Source organism: Pan troglodytes, chromosome X (assembly GCF_028858775.2).
Source record: "Pan troglodytes isolate AG18354 chromosome X, NHGRI_mPanTro3-v2.0_pri, whole genome shotgun sequence".
Classification (NCBI taxonomy): Eukaryota; Metazoa; Chordata; class Mammalia; order Primates; family Hominidae; genus Pan; species Pan troglodytes.
Genome location: NC_072421.2, coordinates 99833803 through 99852130, shown reverse-complemented (window position 1 = coordinate 99852130; position 18328 = coordinate 99833803). Strand labels below are relative to the sequence as shown.

Genomic DNA, 18328 nt, shown 5'->3' with positions numbered 1-18328 from the left:
CAACAGCATAAAGAGGCCAATGTGGATTGAGCAGAGTATGCAAGGGGCAAAGCAAAAAAAAAAAAAAAAAAAAAAAAAATTCTGGGCCATAGATGGGCAAAATAACTTTCCCAAATCCCCTAAGAAAAGAGCGGGGAAACAGACAAAACATAGGAAGATCTGTACTGTGAGTGACTTGGTGTAGGGTCTTGTTTGCCTATTCATTCTTAGCACCAGGAACAGTACCTAGCTAATAACAGATCTTTGGTGAATCTGTGTGAAATAAGGGCAAACTGAACCCCAGGCTTCTGAGACCTAGGAAAGGAGATAGCAATATACTGATAAAGACACCAGTAGGTAGTGGGGATAGTTTGTTTCTTGTTGTTGTTTTTCATTTTAATTGCCAATGGTTTGTCATAAGCAACCTAAGGCAATCATGAATACAGGAAGATTAAAGGACCTCAGTGAGTAATATTATTGGCTTCAGTAACCAGCACCTACTCCAGAAAAACATCCAGGAAAGGTTTCAACTGTCCTGACTTGCGTCAAGTACCCATAAGTGAACCGATCAGTGTGGACAGGGAAATGGTGTGCCACGACTGGGTCAGCCCATGTCACGTACCCAACACTGTGGTCAGTAACAAGAAGGAGGACGTAGAGGACAATGGGCAAGAGACCCACAGGACTTCGTAAAGTCTGCTGTTTCCTTCTTAGAGTTTTTCTTTTATGGAGGTCAGTTACATATCCAATCTTCCTAACACCAGTTTCCTGGAATAGCAGAATGGCACATTACGTGTCTTTACAAATTGGGCTTCAGGCAAGAACACTCAGTGTTTTAGTGGCCACACATCAGTGATGAAACAACTCCTTGTCCTGTGAAGATCACTGAGAATGGGTGGTCTAGTTCATGTCGTTCTGTGGTACTGCCTGCAGCATCACCTTCAATGAGGCCTGCACTTTAGCAAGCTTGTATGTCCAAACTGCCATGTGATTGCCATTGTTCATAGCAATGGACAGGGACAGGATAAATCACATGCTTCAGCTCCATCAACGCTGTTAAGTGCTGCAGAAGACTCGTGAGCACAGGCATTGTAATGGGGTTGAAGACAAAGCTAGGGACACAGAGGTGGGAAAAGTGGCTCAGGGCTGGGATGACAACAGAGAAAGTAGAATCAGTTATCAGGCAGTTGTCTATCTCCAGATGCTGCAGGGTCCCTGAGACCGTCTCCAGCAGAGCCTGGAATGGCTCAGAAACTTCCCAGGATATCTGATTGTTACTCAGACTCAACAGTCTTAGGTGGGTAACCTCAGAGCTCTGGGATAGGACAGTGATGTCTCTCTGGTAGAAAGTCCACAGAAAGACACATACAGTGTGTACAAATGAGATGGCAGGGCTCTGTAGAGAGAAAAAAGGAAGGCATTTCTGAAGAATGAGGGTTGGATTAGAGCAAGCAGCCCTGAATTATAGATACTTATGACTCTAGAATAAAGTAATCTGTATATCCATTGCAACAGCAGTTAACACTGTGGACTTTACAGTCAGACTTAATAGATTTGTGACCCTAAGAAAGTTACTTTTCCACGCTGAGATACAGTTTTTTAATCTTTCAAATGTGCACAATATCAATTATTATAGAGGGTTGTGGGACAGATTAAGGGAAAAAGAATTTAACTTAGTGCCTACAGTATAATTAGCAGTGTATCTAGTTCAGTTATTTGATGGGGATGGGTCTGGGAAAGCAGCCGACTGAGAATTCCCTTTGACGAATTTCCAAATGACATGTTCTCCATTCAGGTCCTAAGCCTCGGGAAAACTACAGGAACAAAACGATCTGGCGGTATTACCTATTGTGACCAGCCCATGGGGATGTGCATCAGTGCTACAGCGTCAGTTATTTCTCCGACTGAATGCCTCCCCTTCCTCTCTAGAAGGCTACACACTCCAATAAAAGCAGGACTGTTGTCTTTTTCGCCAATATGTCGACAGACTTATCTTAGTGTCTGCACATGGTTGATTGACTGACTGACTGACTGACTGGGCACAGCTGACTTTTCTAATCCTGTCTTTCTCCTCAGCATGAGGGACCACACTCTCTAGCTTGGCCAGTTTAAAACACCCAGCAGTGCCCGTGCTGATGTGGAAGGAGAAATAGGTTACAAAGTGTTTAAGAATATCTAAGAATAGTCGCACTCTTTTGTTCGTAATGGGGCATTCAGGGAACCCAGGTCCCTCCCCAACCTCTCACCCGGAAATTTTGTCCAGCTGATCTGTGAGGCAGAAGCAAGACAAGCTGAGTTCCTGGAGGTTGTTCATCTGCTCATGATGAGTGAAAAAAGTTGAGAAGTTTCTCCCCTTACAGGATTTTAAAAGGATTTTAGATAGACTAAGTCTGTCCTGGTGGATCATCTGTGCCAAAAGGGTGCTGACTTCACTCAAACAAGCCTGACCTACTTCCAGGTGATCAGTGCATCCCAGATCCAGAAACTACAGGACGCTTTTGTGGGCAGACACTTGATGAATTTGCAAATCTCTGCAGCAGAGATGCAAGGACCCAAGGCTCTGCTCAACTTTACTCGAAAGGAAAGAAAAGAGTTGCCTTGTTCTCAAGGTACCATCAAGGGAAATGTCCACTAACAATCCCATGCGTTCCCTGGATGGGCCGAGACTCAGACTCTAAATGTACAATTTCCAGGCACCTAACACTTCGCTTGGCTTCTTCTATTTTCAGGATAGAGTGCTGAGAGTAAACGCAAGACTGAAAACAAAATGGGAATGTGCTCCTGATCTCAGAGCATGTGGTTCTGCTGTCTGGGTCCTGCTTTAAATCCAGGACCCTCCGTTTTGGCCGTCTGCAGGAAGAGGAAGAGACAGAATATGAAAGGTGGCTGATTTTAATATAACCCAGCAACATCAATGAGGGGAAGGAGGGGCAAACCCTTTATCTTTGCTCTTCACTCTGTAAACAATCTACCAACAAATATTTTTTCGTACAAACTCAACATCTTTTATTGTTTTTCCCATCCTTCCTTCTCCTCCGATCCTCCCCAGTCTGGTGTCCATGTTGTTCTTCTATGTAATCATACCCAGTAGGTGAATCCATCAATAGTACTCTCAATCACCTCTATTCCATAATCACCTCTGTAAGACATTAGAGTCCTTAAGGTGACCCCAAGTGTTGGACCAACAACCTCACAGAGATCCTCAGCATTCACCGTCAACCACCTTTGGGAGACTGTTAGGCCACCCCCTGCCTCAGGCTGCAGCATACCCTCCTGATGACTCACTATGTCTCTAGTGTACATAGGGTTACCGAGGGGAAGAGCTCTGGGCAGGGAGGATCTGCAGGACCATCAATCGTGGCTCCCAAGATTTCATAGTGTGACTCCCTTACACTCAACGGTCCAACATGGAGACAACGGGAGGGCCAAATCCTCACCATGGCCTTTAGTTTCATCTTCTGCCCACCCAAGAAGGCAGTGATGAACAATGGAACAAAGAGGTCTCATGGGAGCTCCTCAAGAGCATGGATAGCTGCAGGCTCATCACTCAGCAGACTCCATGCAGTGAGCTCTAGCAGTGTGGCTGGCACCTTTTGGTCCATTGACATGAACCTGCTTTAGGGTGAGGAACATTAACAAATCCTGAGAAGATTTTCACAGTCTCCTGCCTGCCACCAAAGATAGCAATAAATGAAATATGTATTGAACAAATATATGGTAAATCAAACGACCACTTCAAGAGACCTCTACTATAGACATGGAATAGAAATAGACTTGTATGTGTGTATAAATGTCTGTGTTGGTGTGTGTGTGTGTGTGTGTGTGTGTGTGTGTGGTGTCTGTCTGTCTGTGTGTGTATACACACACATATGTATTTAGATAAGATAAAATGCCATTTGAAATCAGCTGTAAGTCAGCATAAGGCAATGTCGACCACCCAGGCACCTGCCTCCCAATGTTTCATGTCAAAAGGATATAAACCAATCAGAAAGGAAGATGTAAATCTATACAGAAGCCACATCCTCATCGTTACTTAGAAACAGATAATGCCAAATCTTTAGTAGTGAGTAAAAGGAGAAAAGGCATGAAATCCCAGCACAAGATCTGTCATGCTCTCATCACTAGTCTTTGTGGCAAGCAAAGACAGACCAAGAAAAGCTGCAAGAGACACAGAGAAAGGAAGAGGCAAGGGACTTAAAGTTGGTCTGAAACTACAGTTAAAATGACTGAGCCCAGACTAAGTCTAAAAAAATACCAAAAAGGTGTCCCAGATAATAAGAGCAGGGACTATAGGGAAGGACCTCTAAAATACGTGTAATTTAAAGGGGTAGAGATGATCTTAGAATGTAGTCTTTGGGTTGGGTGCAGTGGCTCATGCCTGTAATCCCATCACTTTGGGAGGCCCGAGGCAGGAGGACCACTGAGCCCAGGAGTTTCAGACCAGCCTAGGCAATATAGTGAGACCTCGTCTCTACGAAAACTTAAAACAGTGGCCAAGTGTGGTGGTGTGCGCCTGTGGTCCCAGCTACTCGGGAGGCTGAGGTGGGAGGATCGCTGGAGCCCAGGAGGCAAAAGTTGCAGTGAGCCGAGATCACACCCCTGCACTCCAGCCTGGGAGACAGAGCGAGACTCTATCTCAAATTAAAATAAAATAAAATAAAAGTAGCCTTTGAAATCCACAGCTTCTGGGTAAGAGTAAGGGCAAACAGAAAGGGAGAAGCATGCTTCGCCACTTTGGTAATGATGGGGAAAAGAAACAAAAGGGGAAAATGAAGAATCTTGCAAGACATAAGAGAACCACAGAATCAGAGCACTCATAACTTCTTTGTCCGCTACCAAAACAAGCAAACGAAATCAGTAAATTTCAGGCCTGAATTTTTCTACACTGACAGAAAATAGCACCTTTAAAATAGGAATCTGGTAAAACAATCCAATATCATAAAAATGAACAAAAGGAAGGATAATTCCTTACAAAAACATTCCAGAAAGAGAAAAAGAGCAGAAGACAAAATTTCACACATATTAAACAACCATGAAACAGAAGGAAACTGTACGTCAACCCTGCAAACAGAATTAATTCCATTCAAACAAGCATTTGAGGATATAAAACCTGCCTTGAATTAGAATATTACTTAAAACTCTAAACTCAGAAATGGGCTGAGAAAAACGTCTGAAGTACTGATTTGATATCCAGCTCAGCCGATCCTTCACTAATATCACAGCTTATAGAAAAACAGACAGGAACTTAGGAAATTATGTACCCATCAGCCCTTCCTGAGGACTCCACTAGAGCAAGGGTCTGCAAACTATGGCCCACTGGTTGGAATATTTACCATATGGCTCTTTACAGAAAACGTTTGCTAACTTATATTCTAAAGGGTAAACTGGGATTGTGATTCCACAGGTAATGACAGGAAAATCTTCCCTACAACATCTGATGGCAAGCATTTGGTATCTAATACTAAAATGAAGGTGAAGCAAGGAAAATGACTAACGTGCATTTATTTTATATTGTGGAAAAAAAGAAATAGTGCAAGCAAAATAAGAGAAGTGAGAGAGATAGAAAGAAAAAGAGAATAAACTTTTTTTTTTCATAAGGCAGTAGATGAGTGTTAAAAGGAGACTGGGGGTTAAAAACAAACTAGTGGACCAGATAGTAAAATGTTCAATAAGAAAGCAGGTGCTAAAAGTAATTTTTTTAATGACAAAGTTTACATGCTAACATTAAAATTGAAAATTCACAGTGAATATATAATACTTAGGAATACTTATGCACCAAATAACATAGGAACCACCTTTGTAATGCCAAAAGGTATGGAGACATCGAAGCACAGTAATAATAGGAGATTTAATACATGGCAAGTCTCAGTACAAGGCAAATCCAGTGGTACAATAAAGAGACCTATACCGAAAATGTAAACAACACAATTAATAAGATACATTGTGTGTGTGTATACACACACAGGCATACATACACACACATAAATCTACACCTTGGAGATAAAGAATATACCACCTTGTCAAAAGCTGATGGCACGTTAACAAAACGTGATCATAATTACCTCACAGTGAAGGCCTCGCTAATTTCCATAAAGTAGAAATATTACAACCAACCCTCTGCAATCACGATGCAACAAAAGTAGAACTTACTAACACAAACTGAAAGCACAAAGGCTCTTCTACCTGGAAAAAATGTTAAGTCTTCTATTAAGCAAATGTCGAGATAAAGACGAGATACCAACTGAAGTTACAGAAATATTTAAGAAGAGTGATAATAAGAGCTTACATATGAGACTCTGTAGAAGATAGTTAAAGCAGTGATTGGAAGCAGATTCAGAGCGCTAAATACTCTCATCAATGAAAATGAATGAATAAAATTAGACAAATTAAAGCACTGTCTCAAAAATCTAATAAAAGAACAACCCGGGAAACCAAAAGAAACACAAATAAAGAAATAACATAAAAGCAGAAATTGCCGGGCTTGGTGGCTCACACCTGTAATCCAACCACTTTGAGAGGCTGAGGCGGGAGGATCACTTGAGGCCAGGAGTTTGAGACCAGCCTGGGCAACATAAGGAGACCCTGCCTCTACAGTAATAATAATAATAATAATGATTCTTTAGCAGGGCGTGATGGAACATGCCTGTAGTCCTACTTACTGAGGAGGCGGAGGTGGGAAGATTGCTTGAGCCCAGGAGCTCAAGGCTGCAGTGAGCTGTGATCACAACGCTGCACTCCAGACTGAGTGATCCAGGGAGATTCGGTCATTAAAATGAATGAATGAATGAATGAATACATAAGCAGATGTTAATAAGATACATAGTAGAAAAACAATGTGTGTATATTTATTAAATCAAAATCCTGGTTTTTTTTTTAATGGACAAACTCACTAGGCAGATTAATGAAGGAAGAAAGGGAGAGAGCACAAATATACAAAATAATAAATGACAAATGATAATCATTTAAACAGAAAAAATTAGGTTGCTTTTCAAACCTGTGTATAAAGAAATTGAAAATACACATGAAATAAATAATTTCCTAGGAAAATACAGATTATCAAGATTTTTACTCTAATGCTGGAAGGCTTAACTTGGCCAATTTTCACAGAAAAAAATGGAAAAAGTTATTAAGGAATAACTCCCAAGAAGCACCTGGCTCAGATGCTATTACAGGTCAATTCTACTAAACCTTCAAAGATCAGATAGTACCAGAGTGCCAATGCTCTATAAATTATTCAACAGCATTATAAAGGAAATTTTCATAACTTCCTTTATGAAGCAAGTGTGACATGGATAGATAAGTGTAGATGCAAAAATGCTAGATAAAATATTAGCAAACAACATATTTAAAAAATCATAATATACTTTGGCAAAGTGGGATTTATCCCATCAATACAGATTGGCTCAATATTAGAAAGTACCTTGATATCATCCACCATATTAATATACTTAAAGACAAATATCATATGGTTATCACCACAGATGTTGAAAAAGCCTTTGGAAAAATTCAACACCTCTTTATGTTAAAAAATAGAAAAGCCTTAAGAAAATAGGCACCACAGGATGCTTTCTTAACATGATAAAACATATATACCTAAGTCCTAATGCTAGTAACTTATTTAATGGGGTGGGCGGGGGGGGGGGGGCGCACTCGAAGCTTTCCCTTGGGATCAGGCACAAGGAAAGCATGCCTACTACCTCACACCTGTTCAATCTTGCATTACAAGCATTAGTCAACTGAGCAGAGAAATAGATCATTTTCCTAGGAATGAATAAGAAGAACTAAAAAGCACAGCAAAGGGAACAATCAACAAAATGAAATGGCAACTTACACATTGGGAGCAAATACTTGCAAAACATATATATGAATAAGGGGTTAGCATCCAAATTTTGTAAGGAAATCATACAACTCCATAGCAGAAAAACAATCAAATTTAAACAACGGGCAAAGGACCTGAATAGACATTTCTCCAAAGAAGACATACACACTGACTAACAGGTGTATGAAAAAGTGCTCAACATCATTAATCATCAGGAAAATGCAGATAAAAGCTACTATGAGGCAACACCATACAACCATTAGGATAGCTATTATCAAAAAGCCAAGAGATGGCAAACATTGCCGAGTGTGTGGAGAAAAGGGAACCCTTGTACACTGTTGATGGGAATGTAGATAGGGACAACCATTATGGAAAACAGTATGGAGGTACCTAAAGAAATAGATTTTTTTTTCTGTTTTAGTAATAAAATGGTAGTTCTACATTTTTCTATTTTAGAAAAAAATATGGTAGTGAAAAACAGAACTATCATATGACCCAGCAACTGCTTTTCTGGGTATCTACTTAAAGGAAATAAAATAACCACCTTTTAAAAGTAGCTGATCTTTGAAAAGTATCTGAACTCCCCATGTTCACTGCAGCATTAATCACAATAGCCAAGATATGGAAACAACCTAGGTGTCCATCAAGGGACAGATGGATACAGAAAATGTGTTGTATGTATGCACTTTAAAAAGGAGATCTTGCCATTTGCCAAAACATGGATGAATCTGGAGGACATTATGCTATAACAATGAAATAATAGTGAAATAATCCAGATACAGAAAGAGAAATATTGCATGATCTCACTTACATGTGGAATCTTAAAAAAATAAAAGTAAAACAAAACTCAAATATACAGAGATACAGAATAAAGCAGTGGTTATCAGGGTCGGGGTGGGGAGGAGGGGATGGGAGGAGGAAAGCGGGAGATGTAGGTCAGAGGATGCAAAGTAGCAGATATGTAGGATGAAAGAGACTAGAGATCTAGTGCACAACATGCTGGAATACAGTTTGTACAATTGTACTATTAAATATGATGTGGGATTTCTGCTAAATGAATAGATTTTAGATACGATGTGGGATTTCTGCTAAATGAATAGATTTTAGCGCCTACTGCTACCAAAACCAAAAATGGGTCACTATGTGACATAATGGGTTATGTTAATTTGTTCCACTATAGTTAACTATTTTACTATCCATACGTGTCCCATAACACCGCGTTGTATACCTTAGATATACACAATAAAACTTACTTTTTACAAAGAGAAGTAAAGCCATCTCTATATGCAGATGATATTATAGTATACCTGAAAAACCCTATAGAAACGATGATAAATCAACTGAACCAGTAAAAGAAGTCATTAAGGTAGCAAAATATAAAATTAACATACAAAAAATCAGCAGTCTTTTAATACACACACAAAAAATAAGCAGCTGGAGGATACATTCACAGACAAAGCCCCATATACACTAGCAACAAGGATTAAAGTTTAGGAATAAACTTGATAACAACATTTATACAAGAAAAAATTTTAAATATGCCTGAATGACACCACAGAAGACTTGAACAAATGGAAACACATACGCTATCTGAGATGGTCTGAATGTTTGTGCACCCCCAAAATTACTATCTTGAAATTTTTTATTTTTATTTTTATTTTATTTTATTTTATTATTATTACACTTTAAGTTTTAGGGTACATGTGCACAATGTGCAGGTTAGGAAATTTTACCCGCAAGGTGATGCCATTAGGAGGTGGGGCCTTTTGAGAGGCGACTAGGTCATAAGGGTGGAGCCCTTATGAATGGGATTAGTTCTCTCATAAAAGAGGCTTCAGAGAGCTGCCTTGTCCCTTCCACCATGTTGAGGATACAATTAGAAAGTACCATCGATGAGGAAGAGGGCCCTCACCAGACACCAAATCAGCCAGAATCTTTATCTTGGACTTGTCAGTCTCCAGAGCTGCGAGAAATAAATTTCTGTTGTTTATAAACTACCTAGTCTATGGTATTTTGTAATAGCAGCCCAAACAGACTACGTCACTGTCCTAGATGGAATAATCCAGCATTAAAAAGATGTCGGTTCTTCCTAAATTGGTGTATAAATTTAATTCAGTCGCAAAAACGCCAGCACACATTTTTATGCATTTAGGCAAATTGATAGTAAAGTTAATATATTTGTGAAAACATGCAAGCATAGCCAGGAAACACGCGAAAAAGAAAATCTATGAGAGGGGACTTATGATATCAGCCAGAAAAGCACACTATAAGGCCTCTGTAATTACGACATTGTGGCACTGGTGCAAGAATAGACCAATAGCCCAGTGGACTAGAATAGAAAACTCAGAAATACAACCAAATCATATGACAGTTAGTACATGATAAAGATGGCACATAAACTCTTTAGGGCAAAGATGGACATTTAATAAATGGTCCTGGAACAACTGAGACGTCTGGAAAAATAAAGGTAGATCCATATAACACAGCATGCACAAGAATAAACTGCAAATGGGTTAGGGATCTAAACATAACAAATGAAACCATGTAAGTTCTTGAAGAAAACATGGCAGTGGCCGGGGGAGGGGGGTGGCTCACGCCTATAATCCCAGCACTTTGGGAGGCTGAAGCGGGTGGATCACCTGAGGTCCGGAGTTTGAGACCAGCCTGGCCAAAATGGTGAAACCCCGTCTCTACTAAAAATACGAAAATGAGCCAGGCGAGGTGGCAGGCGGCTGTAATCCCAGCTACTCGAGAGGCTGAGACAGGAGAATTGCTTGAACCTGGGAGGCAGAGGTTGCAGTGAGCCGAGATCGCGCCACCGCACTCCAGCCTGGACGACAAAGCGAGACTCCATGTCAACCAAAGAAAAGAAAGAAAAACAAAACAAAACAAAACAAAACATGGCAGAACCCCACTGTAGGGAAAAGCTTTCTAACTAGGATTCAAATTCCGGAGGCAATGAAAGAAAAAAATAATCAATCGATTTGACCACATAAGGATAAACGAACGTGATGCAAATGCATCATAAATAACTCAAAAGGCAACTGACAAATTGATGTAAAGTACTTGCAGCATATATCGCAGACAACTGGATAATATTCCAAATATATAGAGAACTCTTAAATATTGAGGGATGAAGGACCACAACAGCAATAGAAATATGGGGGAAAGATATGAACAGATAATTCCAACAAAAAGTATAAAAACAGTCCTCAAATATATGATAAGTGTCAAAACTTGCTCATAGTTAGACAAAGGTATATTACAGAAACAGCGAGACACCATTTCTCACCTAACCCGTAGAAAAAAGTTTCAAAAGTAAGGCAACATGTTCTGTTAGTGAGGCTGTGGGGAAATTGTCATTCTCATATATTGCTAATGGAAATGAAAACCAGTACAATCCTTCTGGAGAGAAACTTGGAAACACCTAAGAAAACTACATGTGCACTTAACTTTTGGCCCAATAATCCTACTAGTGGGAATATACCTTGAAGGTACATTTCTACCAATACAAAAAAAAAAAAAAAAAATCATGTCCAGGGTTATTCGCGGGAGTAATGTCTGTAACTGCAAAATCTTGGAAGGAATTTAAAAGCCCATACAGGCCAGGCACCATGGCTCATGCCTGTAATCTCAGCACTTTGGAGACCAAGGCGGGAGGATCACTGGAGGCCAGGAGATCCAGACCAGTCTGGGCAACATAGCGAGGCCCCATATCGACGAAAAATAAAATAAAAAATAAAAAGTCTTTAATTAGCCAGGCATGGTGGCACACACCTGTAGTCCTAGCCACTTGGGAGGCTGAGGCAGTTGTGAATTGCTTGAGCCCAGGAGTTTGAGGTTACCATGAGCTATGATTGTGCCACTGCACTTCAGTCAGCCTGGGTTATAGAGCGAGACCTGGTTTCTGTATTAAAAACAAAATGCCCAAACATAGGCGAGTGGTTGAATAAACTATGTGTGGCACAGCCACACAATGGAGTACAATGCAGCTGTAAAAACGAACGATGAAGATCTCTGTGAAACAATATGGAGTGATTTCCAAGAATGCTGTTAAGTAGGAAAGGCAAAGTGCAAAGGAACATGTATACTATGCTATCCTTCGTGTAAGAAGGGAATATGAGAAGACATGTATGTATCTGCTCATTTGGGGAAAATAAATACAGGAAAGGTTAAACCAGAAACCAAAGGGGCTGATTACCCTACAGGGAGGGCCAGGGAAAGAAGTGGAAAGAAATGGGGAATGGGAACAGGGTAGAAGGGATGACGAAGGAGGGACATTTCTCCGAGTATAGGTTTTTGTATAACCCTGACTCTTTGGATCATAGTAATGATGCACATACCCAAAATATAAATAAAAAATTAAAATCAACCGGGATATTGGGGTGAGGGTACCCCAAATCAAACAGAAACAGGTTCAACTAACAATATTACAAATGAGTGTCTTAACCACGCTGAAGGAGAGAGGAAGAAAAGATCTAAGATACATAACTTTGGAGAGCAGTATTTTGACTATATCCTCTAAGGCCAAAGACAAAAACAACTGTACAAAAATATAAGTTATTAATATGTTTGCAACAGGGGCATTTGTTAGCAATTCAGACGCTACTTTATGTATCTACTGACCAGAAATAAACAGGTATGTAAACTATTTGATAATGAAAGCCAGGTCGGAGAACGAATCTACAAATAAGTCTAGAATGATTGGAATTGAAAGTATCAATACAAGCTCCTGGCTTTTAATAGCTATGCATACAGATAGATACCAAAATAAATGTGGATGTGTCTATAGGCATGGGTGTATACATACATTATTTCCTAACCCTCTCCATAGAGAGAGCCTTAGCAGCAATGAAACGCCATTAATAATGAACACACACTGAGATACTGGTTGGTAAATAGCATTCCCCAAGAAAGGGAACCGGGGCTCCTCGTAGAAGTTGTTTTAATCCAGGGCTATAAGGGGTGTGTGTGTGTGAGGGGAGGGGGGCACACACATGCTGAATCTGAACATCTTATTGTGCCAGAAAAAGGTACCAAAAAAGGATAGGGTCATATCAAAAGACCACAGAACCAACCAAAATGACTTCCCAATGGCCAAGGCTAGAACAGTTCAAAGAACAAAATAATGATATAATTAGATTAAATTTTTATTTTATTTTATTGCAAGTTCCAGGATACATGTGCAGGATGTGCAGGTTCATTACATAGGTAAACCTGCGCCCTGGTGGTTTGCTGCACCCATCAACCCATCACCTAGGTATTAAGCCTGGCATGTATAACATAATTATTCAAGAGCCCATACTGAGATAAATAAATTGAAGAAATAAATGAATGAGGGAGTAAAGATAGCTCTTCCTTACAGAGGAATTCCAATTAATAAATGTAGCAGAAATTAGGAAAACAGAAAATCACCATTAGGTAATATTTGCTGTGGGCAAGATCCCTAGACAGATTTTAACAGTAGTGGGTCAAAGTCTGCGAAGAAACAGGAATATAAGAGGATCTATTGTGTTTCTTCTTAAAGAACTTTTCACACTATATTTATTACTAACAAAGAGGAAAATAGTAGCATTACACTGGGGCAGCATAACTCCCACCACTTTAACCAAGTGATCAAGGTGAGCACCACCAGTAATACAACTTATGGATGTCATGTACCCCTGACATGATCCACATAGAAGGGAACGAAATCACGTTTGCGGTAATGTCGCATAAGACCTAAAATTAGAGGTCCGATTATATGGATGCCTTGACATCTGGGGTAGAACAGGAGGACCCTGAATGGCCTCACCACAAGTTATCTTCCCTATTGGGTTCCCAGGGAGAAAGGCCCCCTGGCCAAAGTACCCTCCTTATTATCATGTGGAACAGACACAGTGCCTGCTTATCTCTGGGTAGCATGTTTCAGGTCCCCACCAGCCTGCAGAATTATTCAAACAAGCCAATCGTCCTACCCTGAACCAACGGTCACGTCATCCTCTGGTTACTACAAAGACTTCCCCCTGAAAGCCCCTGCTTGTTCACTCTCTTCCAGAGTGTGACACTGTGTGGCTCTACCTGGCGTGAGTTGCCCTCTTCTCTCCAGTTGTGAGTAAATGTTACTAATAAATTGCTGTGGATTCCGTCTGTCCAGTATAGGGTACCATGTGTTCAGCCGCCCCCACAACACTAGGGTGGGAATCCCTCCCTCACCACTGGGAAAGGGAGGAGAATAAAACAGGTGTGCTTGCTACAAATGCACAACTTCAATCTAATCATAAGAAAACATGAGACAAACACAAATTGAGAGACATTCCACAAAATACCTGACTGGTATCTCCAAAAGTGTCAGGGCTGTGGAAGACCAATAAAGACTGAGGAAATGTCAGCCTGGAGGAGACTAAGGAGAAATGAAGACCAAATGCAATGAAGCGTCCTGGATAAGATCCTAGAATAGAAAAAGGACATCAGTGAGATATCTGGTGAAATTCACATAAAATCTGTAGATTAGTTAATAGTACTACATCAATGTTAACTGTTGGTAATTAACATCGATGTAGTAATGTTAATTAGTGCATCAATGTAATGTAGTAGTTAGTTTTGGTAATTTTTCTATGGTTATATAAGATGTTAACATTAAGGAAATCCAGGCGAGGGCTCTCTGTATAATCATTTTTGTAACTTTTCTGTAAGTCTAAAATTATTTCAGAGTAAAGAATTTTAAAACACAAAATCAGTGGCTAAAGGGCTGGCAACCTATAAACCACACTGCTTAACAATAACCAATTGAAACATAGTTAGAAGGATGCATACAAAGAGGGATACATGCTCATACCACATGATTCGTTAAAAAGATTATAAGAGATGAAAGCCCAGTCATCTTCAACACACAGGTGAATATGTATTTACTCTTCAGATGAGGAAAGCATTTTTAAGCATAAAAGGAATGAAATACAATAGAAAGAAAAATATCTATACAATCCAATATTTACAATTTAAAGCCCGCCATATCAAAATTAACCATAAGCAAAACTAAGATGCAAAAGAGAAATATAACTTTCTGAAGAAGAAGAGAAAACCTGCCTGAGAAACTGCAAAGAGAGAACATGAAGTGATTAGCCATACAATTGAACCTAATCACACGTGAAGATAAGGGATACATAGAGAGTGGACTGGAGAGTGGACCACTGAGCAATCCAGCCGGATTTGCCTTTCCTATGAATCCCTAAACCTTGACCCTAGGTAATGTAGGCCAAAAAAGGCCTAGTTTATATAAAATTTATAGAAGGGCCGGGCACGGACGCTCACGCCTGTAATCTCAGCACTTTGGAAGGCCGAGGCGGTGGATCCCCTGAGGTCGGGAGCTGGAGACCAGCCTAACCAATATGGAGAAACCCCCTCTCTACTAAAAATACAAAAATTAGCCTGGCATGATGGCGCATGCCTGTAATCCCAGGTACTTGGGAGTGAGGCAGGAGAATCGCTTGAACCCGGGAGGTGGGGGTTGTGGTGAGCCGAGATCGCGACATTACGCCCCAGCCTGGGCAACAAGAGCCAAACTCCGTCTCAAAAAAAAAAAAAAAAAAAAAAAAAAGGCAAAAAGGAAAAGAAAGGAAATTTATGGAAAAGATATTTTTGTAATTTACCTAATTGGAAGAAGACTTGGAACCAACCTGGGAGCTACACTTCCCCTCAGAATCTTGCCACAAACAAGACGCAGTCTTGTGGGTGGGGCCCAGCGTCTTAACGGTTCCTTCTCAGAGCAGTGGGAAGAGGACTTCAATTGGCTCAGCTTGGTCAGGTGACCTCCTTTGACCAATCATCTCCATACTGGGAGGTGGAGCCAGATTCCTGCCCCTCCCCCCCTGGGGCTGGGGGGACGGGGGGCAGGGAAGGAGAAGGGGTTTCGAGAAACCAAGGGTGGGAGAGCGGGAGGGGCAGGAAGGGTTGTGGGACAGGTGGGTGGGAGTGTGTGAGGTGGAAAGGGAGGGGTGTTCTGATTATAAGCCTGCCCCACCCGCTGATTTCGTCTTAGGTGAAAAGTGAGGCACAATGCCATTGTGTATGGCCTGGGCACTGGCCAGCCAGGGTTTCTTTGCTTTCTTTCTTTCTTTTTTTTTCTTTTCTTTTCTTTTCTTTTTTTTTTTTTTTTTTTTTTTTTTTTTTGAGATGGCGTCTCGCTCTGTTGCCCAGGCTGGAGTGCACTGGCGGGATCCCATCTCATGCAACCTCTGCCTCCCGGGTTCAAGCGATTCTCCTATCTCAGCCTCCCGAGTAGCTGGCATTACAGGCACCTGCCACCACGCCCGGCTGGTTTTTCTATTTTCAGTGGAGACGGGGTTTTACCATGTTAGCCAGGATGGTCTCCCTCTCTTGACCTCGTAATCCGCCCGACTCGGCCTCACAAAGTGCTGGGATTACAGGCGTGAGCCACTGCGCCTGGCCCCAGCGAGGGTTTCTACCAGGCCACGTCTCAACACAGACAGTTAAAAGCTCAAATTTAGTGGACGTGTGGCAGGGGATGCTTACTTAAAAAACGCATGGCCACTTGATGGCAAAAGGCTGTCAGATATTAGTGTCTCTGGTTCTCTGATATATTAGAGAAGGAACTGAGTCCTGACCAAAGATAGGAAAAATGTGTTGTCCTCTGCAGTGAAGCCAATAGAGCATTTACACTGATGCCTGGCAAAGGCGGCACAAAGGAGAAGACTTCCACCCATCTAATAATACTATCAATTGCAAAGCAGCCAATATTTGTTTGAATGTCCAACCCTCAGCCCACACTCCTGATTCCACTTCTTCCCTATTTGATTTTTCCCCCCACAGTCATCTTCTGGAATACAATATATTTTACTCATATGCTGTTTTTGTTTTTTATTGTCTGTCTCCCATGGTGGAAAAATACAAATTCCAGAAGGGCAAATATCTTTGTCTATTGCTCATTAATGTACCCTAAGTGCCTATAACAATGCCTGCTTCAGTGGATACTTTGAATGAATAAATGGATTTTTCTCCAGCCACACTAGCCTCCTTTTTGTTGCTCTAACACTAGCTCAGCAAGCATACTCCCATACCGTTGAGTGTTTTTCTGTAACAGCCTGGCCTTAGATATCCCTATAGCTACCTTCCTTACTTAGTGTACATCTCTGATCACCTTATCAGACATGTGGTACTTTTCTTCATGACAGTTAGCATGTCACTGTGTTGTTTTTGTTTTGTTTTGTTGTTTTCTTTTACTCTAATTACAGGTAAAGAAGCAGATCAGCTATGTCTGTTTTAATTTTTGCAGTACAGTGTCATCTTTCAGTAGATGGGGTAATGGGCATCAGGTATCTTAGGACTGAATCCGTGGCATTACCACTTTGTAGCTAAATAACCTTGGCCAGGTAAACTCTTCCAAGCTTTTATTATCCATCTTTAAACTGGGAATAGTAATAAATTTAACCTCATAAGGCTGTGATGACATTTCATTAAGATAGTCCATATTCAGTCATGCACCACATAATGACTTTTTGTTCAATGATAGACCACATATATGATGGTGGTCCCATCATATCATAAGGTGATATGTGCAGATTCCTGTTCTGATACCATCCTAGCAAACTAGATTGCTGGTTCACCTTGCCTCTTCACAGATGGCTGGGGGTGGGAGCTGAACTTCTACCCTAGCCCCCCTGAGAACATTTCCAATAAAAAAGGGGGCACCAATTCACCACACTTTGTTACCTCAGAGGTGGGGTCGGGGAGTATAGGCACAGTTCTTTGCTAGGCTTTAGGGAAAGGGGAACTGGATGGCTGACTCAAAGTTTTGTTGCTGCAGTGTGGTGGGGCAGAAGCCTAGGTCCCCACTGGTCTCTGAGAACATCAGGGGAAGGAGGGGGAAAGGAGACTGCCAACAAACCCTGCCTCCCACCACCTGATTCCATCTTGATGATGGGTGGACGAGGAGGCACAGCTCTCCATAGGGCCTAGCTTGCACAGAATGCCTGAGCAGGAAAGCAGAGTGTCGATTAGCCCCGCCTCACACCACTTCATTGAGTTTGGGTGAGTGTAAAGGTTCAACTTTCCACTGGGCATCACTGACACCAGAGATGGGGATAAATGGAATGCTTACTAGTCCCAACTTGGACTGCCTTGTTCAGTGTTATTGATGTCAGGTGAAGGTGAAGGCTCATCTTGCTGCTGGACACCACTGACACTACCCTGACAGGTGAATTGGATCATCACCATCTGCCTCAGAGAGGCAGGATAGAAGACAAGTTTCCTTCTTGTTCCCTGAAACCTTGGGGGTTGGGGGAGATAAGGTTTTTCCATTGTTGTTTGTCTAGTGTAGGGGAGGGGAATTTGTCACAAAGGTTTTTCAGTTTTTAGATCACGTTTTTTCTGGTCTTTTGGCAGAGGAAATAGGCTTTTCTTGGAGCTTTGTGTCTGCCATTGTTGGTGGTTCTGGACTGGGGGCTTCTGCGGTGCCCTGTCTGGGATATTGGGTGGAAATAGAAAAACCAAGGGAATGCGCTGCCTGTGTTCTTGCTCGAGTCCTGAGAGCAC

The 18328-nt window shown here is 41.3% G+C and overlaps 1 protein-coding gene across 4 annotated transcripts in view; it reads right to left on the bottom strand.

Moving 5' to 3' along the window:
• The window catches only part of LOC735423 (nuclear RNA export factor 2), a 112374-nt gene that overhangs the window by 64446 nt on the left and 29600 nt on the right, over positions 1-18328 (bottom strand). The window contains exons 1-2 of one of the 4 annotated variants that reach the window (XM_024353294.3): positions 15454-15570; positions 14107-14228 (exon numbers count right to left, since the gene is read on the bottom strand). The exons of 1 other annotated variant lie outside the window; for it this stretch is intronic. The gene's annotated coding sequence lies outside the window, so the exon portion shown is untranslated. Of the gene's footprint in view, positions 1-14106; positions 14229-15426; positions 15571-18328 lie in introns of those variants that run through there. 2 more of the 4 variants (XM_024353293.3, XM_063804654.1) reach the window with 2 other exon arrangements.